We start from the raw sequence: 22,286 nt of genomic DNA, 5'->3' as shown, positions 1-22,286 counted from the left end.
TGTTTATACGAATGGGCAATAGCACTATCATTATAATTAAATTGTAAATTGTAAAAATAATTAAACGTATTTATTTAATAGAAATATTTTGAATATTGATTTCTTACAAATATCAAATTGTCATATATACGTCATTACATAGCTGTCATTATACGTCAATTACATAGCTATCATTTGCGTTTTATTATTCCAAGTCTGATTCTTATTTGTTATACCACTTTTTATAGTGACTGACGTTTCATGTCAAGTCCCACGGGAACGCTGTCGAACGGGATAAAAAGTATCCTATGTCCGTCTCCTGGCTCTAAGCTACCTCCATACCAATTTTCACTCAAATCTGTTCTTTCGTTCTTGAGTTATAAGTGGTGTAACTAACACGACTTTCTTTTATATATATAGATTAAAAATAAGAATACTTGATATTGAAGAAATAGGTAAAAAAAAAAGGTTTTTAAACCAACCGTCTTATTTATTGTTTGTTTTTATTATCTACAACGTAAGCAATTAGAAATAAATTCCATAAAAATAACTGAGACTGTTAGGCGCTGTGTATAAGACATATTGCCATGAAAACAATAATAAAGGTGTGTGCGACTACTTGTTGATTCCGGCTCGTTTCAACCTACATTCGTACGTGGACCTTCCAATTGGTATAAAATTCATATTGTTCAATATATACAATGTAATAAGGGTATTTTAACCTGTGTAGATTAAGAACATAGTGATCCTAAGGTATCTTTTACACAAACATCAGTAATCCTTGAATTCACATAACTTTAGAAAAAACCAGTGTCGCTACAACCATTTTTAGGTCAGGGACTCAGATTTTTGTATCACGTATGTATTTGTGTACAGCCTGGAATCGAACCCACGACCCCAGGGATGAGAGTCCGATGAGTCCACTAGGACAACACTGCTCAAGTTTTGAGAAGGGGGATATTGAATCAATTTGTAATGTTACAGCGAATCAAACACATGCTGGTATGAAGGCATTGAGGTTTTGTTAATTATTTTATTTATAAAGCTTAGCAACGCTTGGCACACTCATAAATAGATACCTATATAAAGAAAAAATACGTGTGTGAAAGGAAAATAATATTCTCACTCATATTAAAAATTGATTCATAAACAAATCTACTAAGGAATAAAGAATTTATCCAAATAATCCATTTCGAGTAATAAAACGATTGCGTCAACTATTTTCGGCCAAACTTCTATAAAAACACATTGTAGCAAAGGCATTAAAATGGTTTTATTACGTTATTGGATTTTATTTGAACGAAATGGCTTCCCTTTGGTCAATATAAGTCAAATCCTATTTTAACATCACTACGCGTTCGTTGTGTATGAAATAATTTTACAGTAAAATGATTTTTATCTATTTATTTATTGCATCAACAAAGTAGTCACTAATACATGCATGTAACACAAACACAAGCCTCAAGCTTATACACTAAAAAATAATTAAATTAATATAAAATAAAGCAAAAATCATAAACATTACAAAATTAATCTAATATCCCTGATAAAATCCTAATTACTAATTAGTTGAGCCGCTAACTTATGTTGAAGGAACACCAAATGAATGAATTCTAAATGAAATGCTATCCTAATTATTGCTGTAAATCTTGCGTCTAGTTATTTTCTCGGGATGTAACTCCGATAATCACCACGTAAGAAAGTCTACGTCAGTCTAAGTCAGCCTTGGCCCGTACAGTTGAATCATCATAATATGAAAGTTCGTATAATTCAGGATTAAATTTAAAAATACAAATTCTATTCGCCGGATGTATATATATTATGAGTTTTGTAAAGTGCATATTGTAATGGTAAAACAATAGATAGGAATTTAGTATTCTAAACATAACCTATTCTATAACGAAGGTCACCGTTTGTTTCAAAACCCTTTGTGAGAATATCCATTTGAATAGTCAAAAGTTATAAATATTATGTCATACCCTTGATTCATAAGGCGCAGGATACTACTGGAAGGTTTAATCTAAATATTATGCAATCCATCAATTGTATAGATTTTGGGGTTATTATACCACTATACGTATATAATTTATATTATACATACGTATAGTTTTAAAATTAAGAAAAAAATTATAAGATTTGATTTAATAATTCAATATTCCAATATTTGTCAATGCCATTTTTAAATCACGATTTGTCTTTAGCCTCAAAATAGGCTTTAGTTTCATCGATTACCTTTTCATCAGCGCACAATTGCTGGCAAGGGAGCATTTTTCTGAGGCCTGAGGACAGGAAAACGCCACTAGTAACTAAGTTCTATGGTGGATGCAAAATTTACCGAATTCTTCTCAATGCGGTTATCGAATTGAATTCTTCGGTCTTTTGGTGTGAAGGACAAAATTTTATATTCAATAGAACATTTTACTTATGTATCTTTCTTTTAATTTTAGTACCTCTTCATTATTCTAATGGGAATGGGCGTCCGTCTCTTCAAGCATGTCCCGTGCCAGCTGCAGAATATTGCAGTGGCAATACCCGTCCAAACCCTTACGTTGCGAAGCCATGATTTGGTACTTCTACCAATACCATAATGATTATTTGAAGGCGGTGAAGCGGTGATGGCGCAACACGTGGCCCATGTACGCAACGTTTTCTAATGTTCTGCATAAGATTTTTTGACATTCCAACTCGTTTCAAAACCTTCTCGTTGGAGACTTTATGGGTCCAGCTTATAGGAAGCACGCTATGATACCACATATTATAAAAGCTATCAATTATTAAATTAACAAGCTTTTAATTTGGTCTGTATTTTCCACGTACGTTATTTAGGTAATAAATGATTGTACAACACAAAAGACAAGAGAACTTATGATTTTAAACAAAAAATAGAGTTCACGTTTTAGCCTCAGGTTTTCTTATAGCCAATATGGCAATGCGTTTAACAAAATTTAAATGCAGGAAATGGTGTTCAATATGTTGATTTCGAAGTTAAATATTGGGTCAAGCTATTGAATAAGTAAGCAAGGTTAGATTATAAACGGTTTTCTGGTGTAAGGTGAGAACAGAAATAAATTTGTTATTATTTTAAAATATTTCGTTCTTGACTATTATTTTCGTCATCATACCGATTCAAGAAATGAGAGTATATTTTTTTATCTATTATATATAAAAAAATCGAAAAAAAAAAATTGTACACACTTATTGGCTTCTATTGCGAAAATTAATAATAATTTAAAATATTAAAACAATCTCATCTTACTCGCTAGTTCTAACTGATTCATCATTCGTAGACTAAAGTTATACTGTCCAACAGGTTGGTTTAGCATCCTGGCTCAGTGTGTTTTATATATCGTTAGTTATCTGATAAATATCCTTGGGAGATTTCCTGAACATTAAGGCTTTTTACATAAGCGTAATAAAAAATATATATTGAAATAACAAAAATCAAAATTCATTGCCTTCTTATTATGTGAATTTAGAGTTGGGATGCAAATTCTGAATCGAGTGCATAATATTCGTCTAGACAAAACTGCATTCGAGGACACCCCATTTTTTTTACATATATTACGAACTGACCTACAAATATGTAAAAGTTTAATACCGCGAACATATCTGCGGATATGTCCAATTTTTCTAAACAAGTAGATGCAGCAAATGTTAAAGTTTAAATGTGTTCGAAATTTAAAATAGTACCTTTTTTAAATTTCGAATTAGACATTGCATAATATAGTAAATATTAGGACATTTTTTTTGTCTAATTCGAAATTTAAAAAAGGTACTATTTTAAATTTCGAATTAGACATTGCATAATATAGTAAATATTAAAGGACATTATTTTCAATAGCTAAATATTTAAAATATATTTTTAGCTAGGAATACCAATTTTGGTAGCAATTTTAGCTAACACAACGTGGATACTTGACTCTTATACAAACCTTTTATAAGAAATAATAATAATAATTCAATAAACCAATATTCCTGAATCTGACCTCCAATAGACAACGATGGCGGAACGAAGCGCATCACATCTGCGCCTTCTATTACCACATAGCGATCATGATCGCTCTGTCAAGAGTGTACCGAATAAGAATTCCTGAATCAATTCCTATGGCAGTTTAATACAGGGTTCAATAACAGGCAAAAATGGCCAAATAAACGCAAAAATATACTTGAATAAAAACTAATGATAAAACGTAGCGTGGCGTTATAAACATATTATTTATCAATATCATATCATGCAATTGCGTGCATTTTATATTTCGAGATAAACAAAATTCCTTTGAATCAAATAACGCAGAGCCGCGTGAGAAAAGTAGTCTAAATAATTTCGCATGAAACACGATATGATGGCTCTTGTTCTATGTATTAAAATGTAGATTGTCTGTTTCGCTTTCGATATATTAAACATAAATTTTTATCATTATATGAGAGCTTAGGGTTTTGAAACGAATATTATAGTTCACTTAACTATAAGGTTCAATCTAGACTTTCCAAAGGACCCAGGTTAGGAAATTGCTGAAACACACGAACTTGGATTTAGGTTTGGGCCTCAAATTTCTGTATTTATCTGATATAAATAGGCAATAAGGTGATCGACTTTTTGGGTAAAAGGCAAGCGATATTTTCCTTCACCGTTTGAGCGAAGTTCAATACGCATATAGAAATGGTGAACAGCTTGCATCGAACCTACGACTCAAGGGCTGAGTCACACGCTGAAACAGGCAATGACTACTTTGCCTGCGTCGGTCAGGAAACACTTTTTTTTCTTTAATTTAATTAAAGCCCTCTGACAATTAAGAAACTGTTTAGGTATTGGAGACGATTGTACGAATAATTGTATTTCCGGTATTCTAGGCTCCGTACACACTGCGTATACAACGGAGACCTTGAGGAGAGGTTTTATTCACGAAAACGCCATGCAGGTGTAGCCTTGTGCCTAATGTACAAGGTTCTATGAATACTTGATAGTTGCACTATTCCTACGAATTAAAAATATGAGTAGGTACACGGTTTCTTTATCTTAATCTGAAAATCATGCTTGCATTGCTACTGTTATGCTATGGAATTGACAGTATTTTTTTAAATATAATATAGAGCAACAATACCAAATGCAACTCATATAAAAAAAATATCCGTTTTTTTTTTGGTTTTTTTGCACATACATGTGTACACAAATGTGAACTGTAAACTTAAAAAAAACATGGCGTAATGGGCGACTACTAAGTCATCACATCCTGACAACCCAATATAATACATACTACCTTATAACACTACATTTTGACTGGTGGTTTATAAAAATTGCGTGTAATGTTAAAAACGTAATTACTACCGTATGTACAAAAAAGCAGTTTAGTTGTGCAAATACATTCCTCTATATTGGTTAAGTATTTGTGTCAACAAAAATTATGCAAATGGAGCCAGAACATACTTAATATTTGAAGAGAACTGTATATTTTTTCACCGGTCATATTTGCTATCGCGACATATAATTCTAAATGAAAATCTACCTTGCAATACCCAAAGATTTAGCAGTACTGCCTTACTCACTTCAGCGTCTTTCGACTTTTTGTTACTTTGTAGATTAATAATATTGTAAATACTATATAATTAATTAATTATATTTGCAAGCACATTATGTATGTGACATTTGCATGGCTATTTTCATATGGCTTTATAATTAATCGATCTAAATGTACCACTTTGTTTATTTAATATTTTTATAAACATTAATAATACAATTTTTAAACAAGTTAAAATAATTTTCTATTTAAGTGCATAACCTAGAACGTTAGTACCAAAACATTGTCCTAGATAGGGTGACCTTACTACAACTTATCAAAGGACATACCAGTTCAGCTACAATCTTTTAGCCAACATATTTTATAGTTTTAACAGCTATGAATCAGGATTATTATATCATTTATTCAAGGTTGAAAGTAGTTTCATAACTCTTTGCTTCAAATATATATTATGTAATATTTTAGTCAAAACAAATAAGATAATACATAAAAATATACCTAATAACTAACCTTAAAATTTAATAATTAAAAAATATTACTAAAAGGAGTCCCTTTAGCCAAGGTTCCGAAGATACTGGCAGCGTCCCCCCTTTGAATAGCTAGACTAATTCTAATTCTTATTATTATTATTATATTTATGTATAAGTAATCTTACATATACATATCATAAACAACACTTAAGATAATAAACAAAGCCAAAACAGATTACATTGTTAAACAAAATATACGAAACAGAATACTTAAGTACATTCAGAAAACTGGGATTTAATTTAAAAGACTATATTGTTACTGCTGATCTAAATAATAATAATATAACTCAAGATCTTGTTATTTGCTGTATTTCCTGACAGACACTTTGGTATGGTGGAAAATATCTACGCCTTCATAAATTGTATTGTTGTCAAAACCAAACATTGGTGAAGTACGCAAATGATTTGAATTCGTACAAGGCACATGGCCTAGGAAAAAGTCTTGTCGCATACGAGGGAAGAATTCGTGATATAATTAATTTTATTATAAATTAATATTTTACATTTCTTAGCTATTGGCATGGCTTAGGGGATCTTTTATGAAACACTTAGTGTTAAAAATATCGGGTTTAAAGACCTACTCGGCCTCATTACAGAATCTTAAGTTAGTACGATACTTATTACCATGGTAACCATTATTTTGATATGGAAGTTTTATCGTAACCATGGCAACATGAAATATATAATTACTTAGTTTTTGTATAAAATAGGCAAGAAAGGGGCAAGGCTCTTCTGCTCTTAGGGGATATGTACACGGCCAGAAGGCACGTAAATGCGTTGCCAGCCTTTGGTTTGTTTTTTTTTGGTTCGACAAAAAATACCTTAAAACGCTCAGTTAAGAAAATTATTTGTGAACTACACTCACATTTTTGTTTTAATCTCCTTTTATCAAAGTTGGTTAAAAGCATCGCACTTGACGTGACTATTAAACGTTGACGTCATTGAAACAAAACATCACGCAGTGTCCAACGCTATTGCTAGTTAGCCGAAATGGATACGAACAGAGATATCTATGGAGACTCAATTAAATTATTTTTTCAAAGATCTATAATTTTGATACCTTTATTTATATTCATGGTTATGATATTATGTTGGTATAGCAGAGTCAGAGTATAAAAGTCCCTTAACCATATGAGGCAAACATTTTGAAGTTGTATGTTTTTGTCGTTCGGTTGTGCTCATTAGTAAATTTAATCTAATTATCGATATAATTAATACCCATATAAAACTACAGATAATTGAGGAAGCATTTGATTATAAATCTTTTATTACCAACAAAAATGTACATTAATTACAATAATATATTAAACATGAATACATAGACAACCAAATTTAAAAACATTGCCATATGTCTGTGGCAGTGTACCTTAAAAGCGTTTCCTCGCTGTATTGCGATACTTATTCGTTGAGCGAGGAAAGCGCCAGTTCTAGGGTCAATGGACTATCTACCAGCCAACATAAATAAAAAGTGAATATTATGAATAGGAACTTTCAAGAGTACAAGTTCACTCAGTTGTCAAATACATCTTATGACTTATCATTGTTTCCACAGCTTATTCGAACCTAGTAATATGTATAGTAATAAAATATACCTTGCTATTTCAATCGCTGTTTATTTAAGCTTTTGTGGGTGTTACATACCTGTAAAGAGAAAATCAAATTAGTTATTTTTCAATATAAATAACAAAATAATACTACAATACGTGAAATGATTTTAATTAGACTTTTTAAGGATGGGCCTCAGATTTATGTATTTGTTTCAAGGTCACATCATTGGTCAATCTAATAATAAATCAGCCTCCTGTGCACACTCCGTCAAATTGTTGAGTCTAAGACGAGTCGGTTTCCTTAGGCGATTGTTTATTGCGCACATACAAAGAAAGTCCATTGGTGCATAGCCGGGGATCGAACATTACACCATAGGGATGAGCTTCATACGCTGAATCCACTAAGCTAACACTGCTCTTAGTTTTAGGTACACAGTATACTTTAAAAAATAAGGAATTTTAAAAGATACTTTTACTATTTTACAATAAAAAGTATAGCATATCTACTCTATCCCACCGCTAGTCTTTCACTCAGTAAATCGCGTTGTGCTGAAAAATGTTGAATTTCGTGGAAACAAAACGAAGGCTAATACGAAAAACGAGACTGGAACAAAAAAGAATGGAATCGATGGAAAAAACGACATCGCGTGGCTGCCGTTATTGGGATTTTATCATTCCATTGGTATTAAGCCTTACCGTTGAGGCTTTTAGAAGGTTCTTTCGATCACAACCTTAAATATTGACAATTAAAATATTCACGAATAATGACTTACTAAAGAAGCAATGGAGTATCTCAAAGTAATTTTGAAGCATGACCATTCTTTTAAAGCTGATGTGGTCTACCTTATTTACTGGGAAACGAATCTACGACCTCCAAATGCACGCCAAATGGAGGTAATGTTTTGTGCCATCTTAAGTTAAGGAGATGAATATGTTTTTTTTTTCTGGAACAGGCTCTTAACATCATTAAGGGTCGCAAGTGCGGTCTTTGCCGGTCTTTTAATTGGTACACTGTTACACTAATATCTTAGTTCTTTAACTACGATTGATAGGTTAGTTACCTATCCTATAAAATACCTTATATCAGGCTTTGGGCAAAAAAAAAACATGTTAATGACATGCAAAAGGCACTACACTAAAGACACGCATAATTACACCACAACCGAATCTTTTTGTGCTCTGATACCACAGTTTATTAGAAATGCAGTGATTCATTATTTAATTGGTTTATGAAAATATGCTTTAACCATTTTAGACATTCTTCTAATGTAAATAAATTAGCTTAGTCCTTTACAAATAAAAACCTTGCCAACGCCCGGCACATTTATACATTGGTATAAGAAAAATAAAATACAATATTTAATATGATAATCACTTAAAGGCAAACAACAAACACGAAGAATTATTTTAATTATTATATATTTAATTACAAAAAAATAAATAATAAATACTAAACGAAAATTGATTCTAAACTATGAGGTGAGCCACTATGGATATCCAGACCTAGCTCGTTTCTCAGGAAACGTGTTCTTCGGAAGTAGGGACAAATGAAATGATGGGATATCTGGAATATCTGGAGGGTATACGAAATTTAAACTTGTTGAAAAGATTATGTCAAACAATTGAACTTTAAATCCAAACGAAATATCGATTATTTTCTACGATACACAATATCCTCAAGTGCGCTAGGCTGGTTTACCTAGTAACATTGAAAACCTATGTAAATAGGTACAATAATTATATACACAGATACACATATGCAACCTTTGGTTAATATTTTTTTATGAAGGAGGAGGCAAATGGGAAGTAGGCTCATTTGATTTTATACCGCCACCCATAGACGCTCACATTACCAGAAGAGTGCGTTGCCGGCCTTTTAAGAGTTGGTACGCTCTTTTCTGAAAGGACCGTAAGTCGATTGGTTCGGAAATTCTTCAGTAAGTAACATATCTTCTAATTTTACATTTACTCCCAGTTCTCAAATCAATCGCGTAGAACGGAAGAGAAGAACTGGCAATAAACTCTCCGCCACTCTTTTCAATCGCCAAGTTCTTTGTTTTACACAATGTTTGTAATGAGCTGCAACTATTACACCATGTTCCTCATGACATCTTAAGTAAACAAGTCATACTTTCGCTAAACACAGTTCACTATAATAATTTAGTACTGTGGGTATTTCGGGCGTCATTACGCACGGCGAGGCTCTATTTCGGCCCTCAACGATTTCGCCCTTTTTTACCGTTTAAATATAACCCGCTGTGAAATTGCACTATCCGTAATTATGCTGAAAATTTCAGGCTTGTACGAAATTTTTCCCTACATCCGACTGGACGAAAAGACGATATTTCAATGAAACATGTTTAATAACAATAGGATAATGTTATTCTGGCGTTTTTGGATTGATATCGCTGTAATGAATTATGTAAGCAAGAAGTATTTTTCTGGCAACGCACACGAGCCCTCTGGCGTTGAGAGTAGACATTATTAACATATGGAGGGCCTCCTGCCTGGAATGGTTAGAACTGCAAGGATCTTTACTTGATATTTCGTTTTACATTTCCAGTATTTGTCAGGTTTTTTTATATAGAACTGGGGCAAACATGCTCATCTGATGCCCTCTGCTTTCTGAAGCTTTCAGGGCTCGCAATATACCTACGTCGTTCAGAAACACTTTTGTCTAATTCATAAATGTCAAACGAAAGTTTATAATCAGTGAACTATGTTTATATTCATTGGTTAAACAATTAACCAACGCGTGACTAACTGATATCTATAAAGAGTAATAGTTGAAAGTAATGTCCTTAAGGTGTCGGCTAGTTGGGATTCGATTCCGTGTAATCTCGTCAGGATTCGCTGACTGCAGACGCCGGTCGCACATTTGTGTAGCGTCAGCAGTTTGTTTACATTTCTATTACGTATTTAGTACATATCAAAAAATTCGAGTGACATACTCGAAAAACCTCATTCTGACACAATTGAATAAGTTCATTTGTTTATTTTAAGGACAATTACAACCACAGCACATACGCTTTACATACTTTAAGCGTATAGGTAAGGTATTTAAACAAAATGTTATCTGTCATTATTTTTTATTTTTATTATTGTCATTTTGTGTGTTACTGTGTGTGTGTTTTGTTAGTAATAAATGCTGTCTATGACTATTCCTTACGTCATCATGTAAAAATCGCTAATTCGATTAATGACACTCATCAATCAAATTAGTGATGACCGATACGACTTGTTCAAGGCAAGAGATGGGCTAGTAGAAGAAAGTAGTTGGGATTGTGGAACGTTCGGGATCCGCCGAGGAACTTAGAGAAGCAAGGCAAGGCAGTTCAAGTTATTTACAACCAACCGACAGAAATAAAGTAGCACCAGAAGAAGGCTCATGGCCCAGTTCCAAAAGAGTATATTGCTATTAATTTTAAAAAGATATTGATCCTGTCCCTAATAAAAGTATGGGGGTGTGTTGCCTAATTTATGAATATGCTAAGCATAAACTTTGACAATATTAAGAAGCTTAAGGTCGTCTAAGGGAACCAACTATATTTATCTGTATAATCCTTACCTAAATGTGTATGAAACTGTCGTTGCTAACCCTCCACGCTTCCGACGAGTCGGAGCCACTTTTGACGTCACTGTCCGCAAATTCACGTGCTTTTGTGTTTGCATACCTATTACGGCGAGTTTTTAGTTTTTACCAACTAAAATATAGGACGTTATAATTAGTTAATTGGTACGTTTACCCTACACTTGGCTATGAAACTTAAATACTTGAAGTGACCGAAAAAAATACACATATTGTTTGACTATTGCTACGACAACAAGGATTTTTTTTTTGTTTTTACTTGTTGGTACGGACAGCTTAAAAAATCTATTATTATAAAATAATAATAATTTGTTGTCATTGTGAATGATGTAAGAAGTAGGTAAGTTAATGTCTTTGCCTATTATATCTTTCTTATAAAAACTTGGCGATAAAAAATAGTGGCGGAGAGTATATTAGTTCTTTTCTTCCGTTCTAGTTTGAGAACTGGCAGCAAATGCAAAGCATTTTATATAGTTCTGTTTTTGACGTTCATGCGTGTACATTGAATTTGAATTTGAACTTATATCTTGGAGTAATTTCATTGGACACTATTGATGGAAATATATGTATTTCTGTAATTGAAAAATGATAACTCGTACCGTAGTATGTAGCGACTACTGGGAGGCCAGAAGCGTTTTGGTGAAGGTCTTGTAATTATGAATGCATATTTTTAATTTTAAAAACAGAATTAAAATTTCTATTTGTGTAACCTCTATAAACATTAATAATTAATATGAAATGCTTTTACAAATCTTGCCAAATATATTGTCTATTATAGTTTCTGCGTCTGTCCAATATTCATATACACAAAACCATAAATGAAAGAACGGTATCACCTAAGTGACTTAAACGTCACAAAATAGTACGGAACTTTAATTTCCTACAAACGGACAATGACGGGACGAACAATAGTTTTATTCAAACGGTATGCATTGTGTGAATAAAATATTTTATGGATTATTCAATTAAATAGAAATGTCAGCTACCATAGCTTAGAGTAAGTTCAAAGATTAGTATCTCCTATAACTCCTGAAAGTCAATGTTTCGGACATTAGAGGATCATACTTAGCGCTATCAAGTCTTAACTCAGAGTCCCGGCAAAACAGAGGATACGTTAATATTAACTTACAAAGTTTATTTTTCACGCATTATACATAGATAGACATGTCTAGATGTCAAATATAAGTTTTTTTGAAGCAACAAAATGATCTACCCTAGTAAAAACTTTTTCGGCTTTGACAGTGGCCAGTATTCGAAGAATGAATTCTTAATTCAAACATCAGCTCAAATAGACTTCTATGGAACTGGCGCGGAAATTTTTGTTATCTTTTCGTCTTCCCCGAATGGATTTTAAATTGAGAAAGCAAATGTAGCAGCGCTAAAATGGCGTTTTAAATAGGAAATGTATCATCTTTTAAACATAAAAAACTTGTTTATTAAGAGTATATTATTATATATTATAGTATATTATTAAGAGTATATTATATATTTAATAAGAGTACAACCTTTAATAAATCTAGATAAATAACTCGAACGAAAACTTTTCCCAATTAATTAGGTACCTCTATGTTAGAAAATTAATCTTTTGATGTAATCATCAGCCATAAAAAATCGTATATAATCATATTTTTTCGTAAATTACGTGTATATAGTCAATCTAGATTATGTTAATTGGTTGATATATCTTAAATAGTCATACACACTTAATTATATTCTATCAGACATCTCATTTACCTTTAAATCCACATACAATATTTCATAATTTTGCGCATCCAAAAGAATGCGACATTTTAAAGACCCCATCTCACATTGCCACCATAAGCGCCGTGATAAGAGTGCATTGTTTTAGGACGTGTCGATTTTCGATTACGTCAGACGAATTTTGGGACTGGGCCACAGATTAAAAAGTAAAAGTTCATACACATAAGTATTTTTAATACATTTTCTTGTTAAATCTAATCTTTCGATCTTTGAGCTATTTTTTTGCTATTTGTGGATTACTTTCCATACTGGCCTCAGATATTACGGTTACCTATTCATTAATAATACGTGTACGTGATTAACCTTACCATACAAATACAACGTACATAGACCCTCCATCATTAAGTAATAAAACGTGAGAAAAACGCACAAACGCACAAGACAGAATTCAATGTAAAGATCAAGACCCTTTATTACGAAGAAAATGACAAGCGGCGCGCCATTTATAAACTAAAATACATTGACCCATGTAACAAGGGATTAACAACCTTATAATTAAGCCAATACAAGTGCAATTAAACGTTGGTATGGCTCCGATTATGATGGATGTTAGAACGTAAATGTCAAACCTTAACCTCAAAACCGTGACGACGCCATATTAGTTACGTTCGGGCATTCTCGCGTCTATTCGCGCGCTGAGTAGGGTGTCGCCCTGAACATATTTTTACGGACTTAACATGCAATACTTGGACCAAAAGTATAATATATATAAGGTACTTTAATTTTGTTCCAATAATACCTGAAACAAAAAAGTATGATGTAAACAGCTAATCAGCTAATCACTCAAAGTCCTAACTCTTATATCAATCATAGGGCATACGATTTTTGAACGTTATGATGGAATAAAAACACTTTAAAAGTTTGCTAGATTCCTTGTCTAGTTTAATGCATGTAAAGTGTATTAAACAAATAAAGAATGTGTGTACATAATTTTGCTTTATTAATACAATTATCTTAAAATTACGAAGCACGTCAAACAATATTTCAAAAGTTGGTTAAATATCTACTTATTTTTAAAAATAATAATATATCCTTTATTAGGTAAATTTGTTAGTTATTTCTTTTTCATAATTAATACTTATATATATATATTATAATGATCAATGCATATTACAATTTATTATGTACTTATTTTTTATTTCATTGTTTTTTTCGTGGTAACGTTTGTTAACTATGGTAAATGTTTGATTGGATATGCAATTTTCGGATTTTCTGCGTAATGTACCCAATTGTTTAGATTGATATAGATTGAACTGATAAGCACATAAATAAATAAAAAGGCCTGTTTGGAAAATAATCATGGTCGCCCTAGCAATCGACAAATTTAGATTGGCCTCCCTCGCTGTTACTGTTTAATATGACATAATGGTTGCTATTGGTGGTTGTTTAGAGGTCAAATTGTGTTGGCCGCGTGACAGTACGCTGATAACAATGACTTGTGAACCGAGATAGGGAGTGTAATTGATCAGATTGGGTACGTTTGATTTATTTAGACGCGTATTGCTAGCTACTAAGGAAACATTACATTATTACTATGTCTGGCATATTTTTTGGCATTTTGCTATATCTCTGAAAAGCAATTTGGAACATTCTATAAAGGTATTATTTCATACAAAACGAAATTTTCTAAAAGTCATCCAAGTAAAAAGAAAGCACATAAAACCTCCATGTGTGTAATAGAGCAAAATAATAGAACATACTTTCGCGCGATGTCATTGACTATCTATGATAGGGGAATGTAGTCTGTGACGAAAATTGCCGCCTAATTCAAAACGTCGAACGTTAAACCATTCGTCAGTGGGAAAGCGGCTTTATAATCAGTTAGTAAGAGCGCGAATGGAATGAATTTAAAATCAGTTAGAGCGTTCGAATTTCAAAAATGACTAGTCGGGCCTAATGACAAGGTTAAGTATGAAACGCAAAGAAACTGGTTCTCATTCGCTCGGCCGTTAGCATAGACAAAAAATAGCGGCCATCTTGGACATCGGATGATGACTTTTCTTGCTTTTAATACACGGATGTGATGTAAGAAGTTTTCACTGCGACTTATCGCTGTAAATTGTCGTTCCTATATTAGATGATCAGTGAATTTGTGAATTTGGAACGTAAAGTAGAAAGTCAGAAAGTTTAGAAAGACAATGCTTGGTGGGGAAATGTAGAAATGACAGATATTAAATTGCTTGGCCTATTGTTGATTTTATTTTGGTTTAATAATTGTGCCGCGTACGGTAAATTTTCTAGGTATATATTTGGTTTTTCTTGTTGGAGAAATCTTTGAATTTGAAAATTATTAGACAAACTTATGTTCTATTCCAAACACCATTTAACAAAATCGCATAAATACTAGAACATCACGTAACAATAGCATTTGGGTTACAAACTAAAAACCTATTAATACAAACACGATTTTTACATTATTTCGGGGAAAAATAATTTGAAAGGCATGCCATGCTGGCAACATTTGTTATCGTTTCGGCGGTGCGACACGTTGGGGCTTTTTAAAACTGATATTGGCTTCGGTCACGGAAGCTTTTGTTAACCAAGAGCTGGGGAATTAATATTCGAGTATACCAGTGACTCACTAACCGACGAAAACTTGGAGGAGGCATTTTGACGCAAGTTTTACGCGCATCTAAAGTACACTTAGAGGAATTTTAATACATTTTTCCCATTTAAAATTTCTCAATTTCTCTCAGCCCATGGAATCTCAATGCCAGAGATCTCGCGAGTGCGTTGCGGGACGTATAAGAATGGATATGTTCTCTTCTTGTTAATCAATGTTCAACTTCCCTGAATTGAATTTAAATTTATATTAACAGTAATTTTGTTAACTTAAATATATGTCAATAATATCGTACTTTATCCAAAAATCTTCCTCATTCGTCATTAATTGCAAAAATTTTATTGATACTTTGGCATTGCATTTTTGAATTAGTCAGAGCATATTATGATACAGGGAATACAGTTAAAACAATTTAAATAGAATTGCATTTTAGAAAAGCACATGAAATCGTACTTTCACGTTTTACCTTCGTGTCGGAGTGAAGGGTGATATTTTGAAAAAATGACGTCAAATAGCAAAAAACAAAGAAAATGTTAATTTAATTAACCTTACTTGCTTTTACAATTTTTGTGTTATTGCTTATTGACTATTTATTAAACGACGAAACACATACGAAAAAAACTGATTTATAAATAAATTTCCTTCAATTAGTGCTGTATTATATTTCACACTACATGTAGATTTCACTTTGATATTTTTCTTACAGACGAGATACAACTTTAAAAGGGCCCACACAGGCAGGATTCTTCGATAAATTGTCAGTGACTTTTATTTACTTAACAAATGAGATTCTCCTTAATCAACACCAAAAGGCCGACAATAGAATTACAAGCGACAGACAGATATACAAATGCCAGCTACAAGCTTTCTGGCTGTGTGAGTGTACACGGACATAAATGACCATCAGGAAAATCTCCTATAAAAAAATTCTTCAATCCTCCCCAATCTGTGACAACACTTCGCCAGAATTCCTTACCAAAACATTCGGGAAACACAGTTCACCTACTTCCTTATCAAAAATATTAAGCGACCGAATACAAAACGACCTATTTGAAACAAGGCATAAAGTTATAACTATTGCCATAAAATTAAAAAAAATGAACTTTCAGAGTCAGTTCGATTTATCCTCCCAGTATATATCTATAAATATATTATTAGTAACGTGTGTCACAAATACCTACTTTTGGGTTTTTATGAAACCGATAACAAAAAATGCAGGCTGGTTTTGTGTTTTCATACAGACACGATATATGGGTGGGCCGCTGGTATTGACTATAAATATATAATTAGTCATGTATGTCACAAATTCGTGAGACGATTGCTAATAAGATAACGTGACTAAAATAAAGGCTATAACATTAAAATAGGAAATTCAACTTGGTTTTCTTGAAATTTCTTATTAATTAGCTACTGAACGTACATTTGAATAACATATACTTATTAAACAATGTTTTTATCAAATCTAGATTTATAATTATATACAAAGTAATCATAAAAATCATAAACACAAAAATTAAAAAAAATTAATATGTTTATAAGAACCTAATAGCTCTCATTACAACTTCTTATATTTTATTCTGTTAAAAGATCAGGTTAAAATCAAACAAAATACATAAATTTATTTTATAGTACCTACAAAATACATATTTTTACACTTATTGCTTTAATGTTGTTAAGAGCAATGTTGGTCTACTGGCTTCATCCCTAAGGTCGTAGGTTCGAATATCGGCTGTGTCCGCTTAGGCTTTCGTATGCGCATATAACATTTACTTGAACGGTGAAGGAAAATTTCGCAAGGACGTCAGTGTTCGTCACCCACAGAAGGCAGATTACGTACCTGCATATTAAGAAAAAATGATAAAAAATCTGACGCAAAAGGTTGTAGCGCTATTCTATTAATACGATATGATTTGTGAAGGGTCTCCGGCCGATTAAAACGAAAACCTAGACGCACTATTTAAAACCTAATCCCCAGGAAAATAGGTTTTCGCAGTGCAAATGTAAATTAAATTTAAGGGCATTGTCATAGGCTGTAACACAAGTCGACGTGATTAAGTTATCGAATTAAAAATGGCCGACGTTCGCTGTTTGTAAATACTATTGATTTTTTTATTAGGCTGTATCTATTAAACAAATTTCGTAAATCATTTGTTTTTTTCGCTAATACTTCTTAACATGCTCTTTCAATAGATTGACTAATTTTATAATAATAATAAGCCTCTTTATTTATATCGTATATACATTATACAAAAATAAATGTGTTTCCAATTTGATTACCCTAATCTGTGACCGAGAGAAAGCATCCTCCAACGTTTTCCATCATATTTATTATTATTCTTATTATTCTTGATTACTCAAGATGTCATATGGAACATGGTGTAATGGTTGCAGCTCTTTACAAACGTTGTGTAAAAAAACTTGGCGATTAAAAAGAGTGGCGGAGAGCTTACTGCCTTCTCTTCCTCTCTTCAGTAAACGTAAAATTAGAAACATTTAAATACATTAAATTTCTTTATTTTGACGTTCATAATTGTACATTATGTTACCAACATTAATAAATGATTTTTGATTTCGATTTAATTGTAAGCCGTCATAAAAAAAATTCCAGCTACCTTTTTAACCTCGTCGTCCCATCGTTCTTTTGGTCTGCATTTGTTTCATTGTGCTTTTGGGCCAGTCCATCCAGTTACCTTTTTTGATCTAAGTGTAAATACTATGGCAAATTTCTGGCATATTCTTGAACAATCGCAGTTTTTATCTCGGAAATGAAACAGTAACATTATTTTTAGTTATGGCATTTAAATTTTGTAAACGGACAGAAATAGCAAAAGCCCTTGATAATTTTAATGCTCAAAATAACTTACGATGTAAACAGTTTAATTTCGAACCAAAAATACTTTAGTAATATAAAGCTATAATTTATTGCTTTTACGTATTAATTTTATATTATACTGGTTATAGCAAATAAGCCCGAATGTGCTGTTTTTTTTTATAGAACTACCTCCACCACAGTCTTAAAACTCTTCTTTTTTTATAGAACAGGGGGCAAACGGGCAGGAGGCTCACCTTTTACAAGCCCATGTACCGGGTGTCTCAAATTAACGTAGACTAATGAATTTAATATTTAAATATTTTTAATAATTTTACTAACATAGTTATAAGTTTTACTATACTAACAACATATGGACTTATTAATTTGTCTGAAATAAATGATTTTATTTTATGTCAGAATTTTTTATGTAAGTTTATTATTAGTATAGATTACTGATTTTTTGTAATATTGTTCTACACATATCTTACCTAAAACAATAAAGAATAGGGTTTGTTTACTATTACAGTTCGTTATATTTATAGAAAAACAAAAAAACATAACGCATAAACTCATAAGTCATGCAACGAGCGGCCTTGTCGCTAACAAGCAATCTCCTCCAGGCAAAAAAAATATAATATTCAACCTTAATCCAAAATAATTCAATAATAGAATAAACTAAAGAGCTAATCTCACGGATTCATGAATTTCAATGCAATACAAAAGAATAAGTAATATAAGGATTATAAAAGTCACGATTGAGCACTATAAAGGGGATAAATATGGTCATAGACAATATGGTGTCAAAGTTGAATTACTACGGTATATTTTAGTCAAGGGCGGATCCCGCTTTGGCGCCAGGAGGAGGTCACATAGTCGTGGTCAAGAAGAAGAAGGTCAAGAAGTCAAGAACTTATACGTTTGCCATTATACAAAGTTATTATATTATATTTAATTAATTAAATATTGAAGGTATGTAGTTACATAAAATCTGTATGGTGACAAAATATTGAAATAAAATCATTAATTGAATAGTGGTCCACCTAAGTCCTGGAACCAGCTCAGGGTCATGACCCCCATGACCCTGGATCCGCCGTTGATCGAAGTTACATTTTTAACAAAAAAAAGTCAATCAGATATTTATGTTCTATGCATAATGAACTCTAAAAATTCAAGTGAATTGAAATCCAAAGCAATTACGTGTAATGGCATGTCATGTCACAATCGTCCAATGTCCTGCCGAATGTGCTACAAGCGATCGATACTAACAAGGAAATGCGAGCACTAAAGAATATTTATGAAGCGTGAAGTTATTTTGTTTATAATAATCAGAAACCTTTTAAGGTCTGAGCCTTAGATTTCTGTATTTGTTTCACGATTATTTAACAGGTCAACTCAGCTCTGCGGCTCAGCTTCCTGTGCCTGACATACGCCGGCAACTTTTTGGGTCTACAACAAGGCGGTTTCTAGAAATATTAAATGCGCACATAGAAAGTCTATTGTTGCACAGTCGGGAATCGAACCTCGATCGATCTCAGGCATGAGAAACGCACGCTGACCAACACAGCTGCATTGTTTATAATCTTATATCTTTAAACGAGCAGTTATATATATATATTCCAAGATTCCAATTATATATACATATATATATATATAATTGGAATCTCGGAATCAACTCAATGATTTTCATGATACGGGTAGAATTTCGTGTTCTGCCTCGACGTCCGATGATGATACTCAGCTGCTGATATAAATCCGATCAACTCCTTCCTTAACTTCCGTACCTACCTTCTTAGTAAAATTAATTTAAATAAATTTAAAAAGTCAGGATAAATTCCACGACTTATTACGCCTCCCAAAGAGGCAGTATGGGTTGGAGGTTAGAACCAAAATCTAAGTCAAATCAATGCTTCATTAAAGGAATCTCATCAAAATAATATAGTTTTTATTATATCTGATTAGGACTTTTTAATCTAACCCATTTTTAATGAAGAACAGCTAATTTTTACAGTATTCTCCGGTAGAGGTGAGGAGATCAGAGGTGATAGGTACTACTAGTAGAAAATATAAATTGTTTGATACATGACAATTTGCTACAGAACGTGATTTTTATTCATTTTATTTTCATCGATTAATTGATAGCTCAATAAACTATTTGGTTATTTTTTGATAAAACAATTATTAAAATTACAATGCACATGTTAATCATACTAAAACACTATGTTGTAATAGTAAACTCATTTAAATATATAATGTTAAATAGAGATATAATTTCTATTGTAATGGCTTTAATTCATATAATATAATATATGTAAGATATAACTAAAAAATAAGCCTTAAAATCCACTTTGTAGTACCTATGTAGGTATTATAGACGGTGAATTCACTGACAGAAATGATAGTTCCATTTAATTCTATAATGACATAGCGTAAATAGCAAAAAACATAGCAATAAATTTCCGTAACAAAAACAATAAGCGAAATATATATATCTGAAACCTAAAAAACGACAGACGATAAACCTCATAAGTTAAAACAACGAATGAACGATACAAAAATGTCACTAACTAGTGAACTAGTTCGTCAACCCGAAATTGACGTGTTCAATGAAATTTCCACATAAATATAATAAAATCATACGATCATAAAGACGATAATCGCTCGCAGCACTCACCGCACAGAAGTTAGCTACTTTAATATGCACCGTGCACGCGCAATCTAGGAATGCAAGCGACTCGCGTCAAACTTCACTACAGTGCAATCAAGTTCATAGATTAAGATTGGCGTTCCAATAGCATAAATTACCTATAACTGTAATTAAATCGCGTTTGAAATACGACGGATAGCTTACCTTATAGAGGCAATGCAGCCGTAGTCCATATGCACTTGAACAAAAGGCTATATAGCTCCAAAATATAGTTCACTAACACTTAACTAGTTTATATCTAATTTTGCACTATGACATCACAATTAGTTTGTACGTAAGGCACTAGGTCTAAGGTCTAGATCACAATATTGAGCAACAATTTTCGTCCGACGTCTTCGAACATCAGTCAAAGAAGACACTCGAAATTCAAAATTTCCACAGTTCGGTGATAAAATTCAATTATTTTCGCTCTTATTGAGTCTTTTCGCATTTTCGGGTTGTTATTGCGAAGAAGCGACGCGCGTGCGGGGGCAGCTCGCGCGCAACTGAATCTTGTCGTAGGTTAAGTTTAGTAAAAAAACACCGCTACTTCAATTTTCCGCGTTCTTAACTAGGCACAGTTTTACCGCGCCAAAAACTTAACCCACACACACTTCACTATCATGTTTTGACAGCTCCGCGAATAAGCCATGTGTTCACTGTTCGAATGTAGAGGGCGCGTTGGTCGATGCGAAAAAAAGGTATTAAAGCCAACGACACAAACTAGCAACGCGCGTAAACACAACGAAATTACTGCCACTTTTCATTATTTTATTTCGCTATGCACTTGCACCGTCCGACGTCACTGCAGCGCGACAACACGTCCGTCCCTCTCGCTCGTGTAGCGCGGGAATTATTTTTTTTATGGGAAACGTCAACGTCAATTTTGAATTTTCGAATTCTACGTGCAAAAAGGTTGATTATATAATGGCGCGCTGGATAGATCGTGCATGCGTGCACAGAACTGCAAAGGCACTGAGACTAGATGACATTCACAGAGGCTTACTCAAGTTCATACGGATGCAACGCCAATAAACTATTTGCAATGTTGGTGCGTAATTTTAAGTACGTGCTATTTAGACGAAATTTTGTTTGAAAATCTTTTTCAGGTCACATTTGCCAAAGACAATAATTAATATATAACACGTATCTATAGAAAACTAATTGAAGTATTTAAATTGTAATATGCTTGTCTACATAAAATAACTATGATTACGAATTCGGAGAAATATCAATTATTTTCGTTTATTCAGCAGTCAAATTGGTCTTAATTTGGTTTCAATAAATCAATTATTCATCAAAAGTA

The 22,286-nt window shown here is 32.6% G+C and overlaps 1 protein-coding gene across 2 annotated transcripts in view; it reads right to left on the bottom strand.

The window, feature by feature from the left end:
- Positions 1-21,939, bottom strand: part of LOC111002879 (mushroom body large-type Kenyon cell-specific protein 1) — a 145,852-nt gene extending 123,913 nt beyond the window's left edge. For both annotated transcript variants that reach the window (XM_022273149.2, XM_022273150.2), the window contains exon 1: positions 21,146-21,939. The gene's annotated coding sequence lies outside the window, so the exon portion shown is untranslated. The remainder of the gene's footprint in view (positions 1-21,145) is intronic.
- Between the last annotated feature and the right edge of the window lie 347 nt (positions 21,940-22,286).

The sequence above is a fragment of the Pieris rapae genome, chromosome 2 (assembly GCF_905147795.1).
Source record: "Pieris rapae chromosome 2, ilPieRapa1.1, whole genome shotgun sequence".
NCBI lineage: Eukaryota > Metazoa > Arthropoda > Insecta > Lepidoptera > Pieridae > Pieris > Pieris rapae.
Note: the sequence above shows the minus strand (reverse complement) of the source record. Positions and strands in the feature narration are given on the sequence as shown.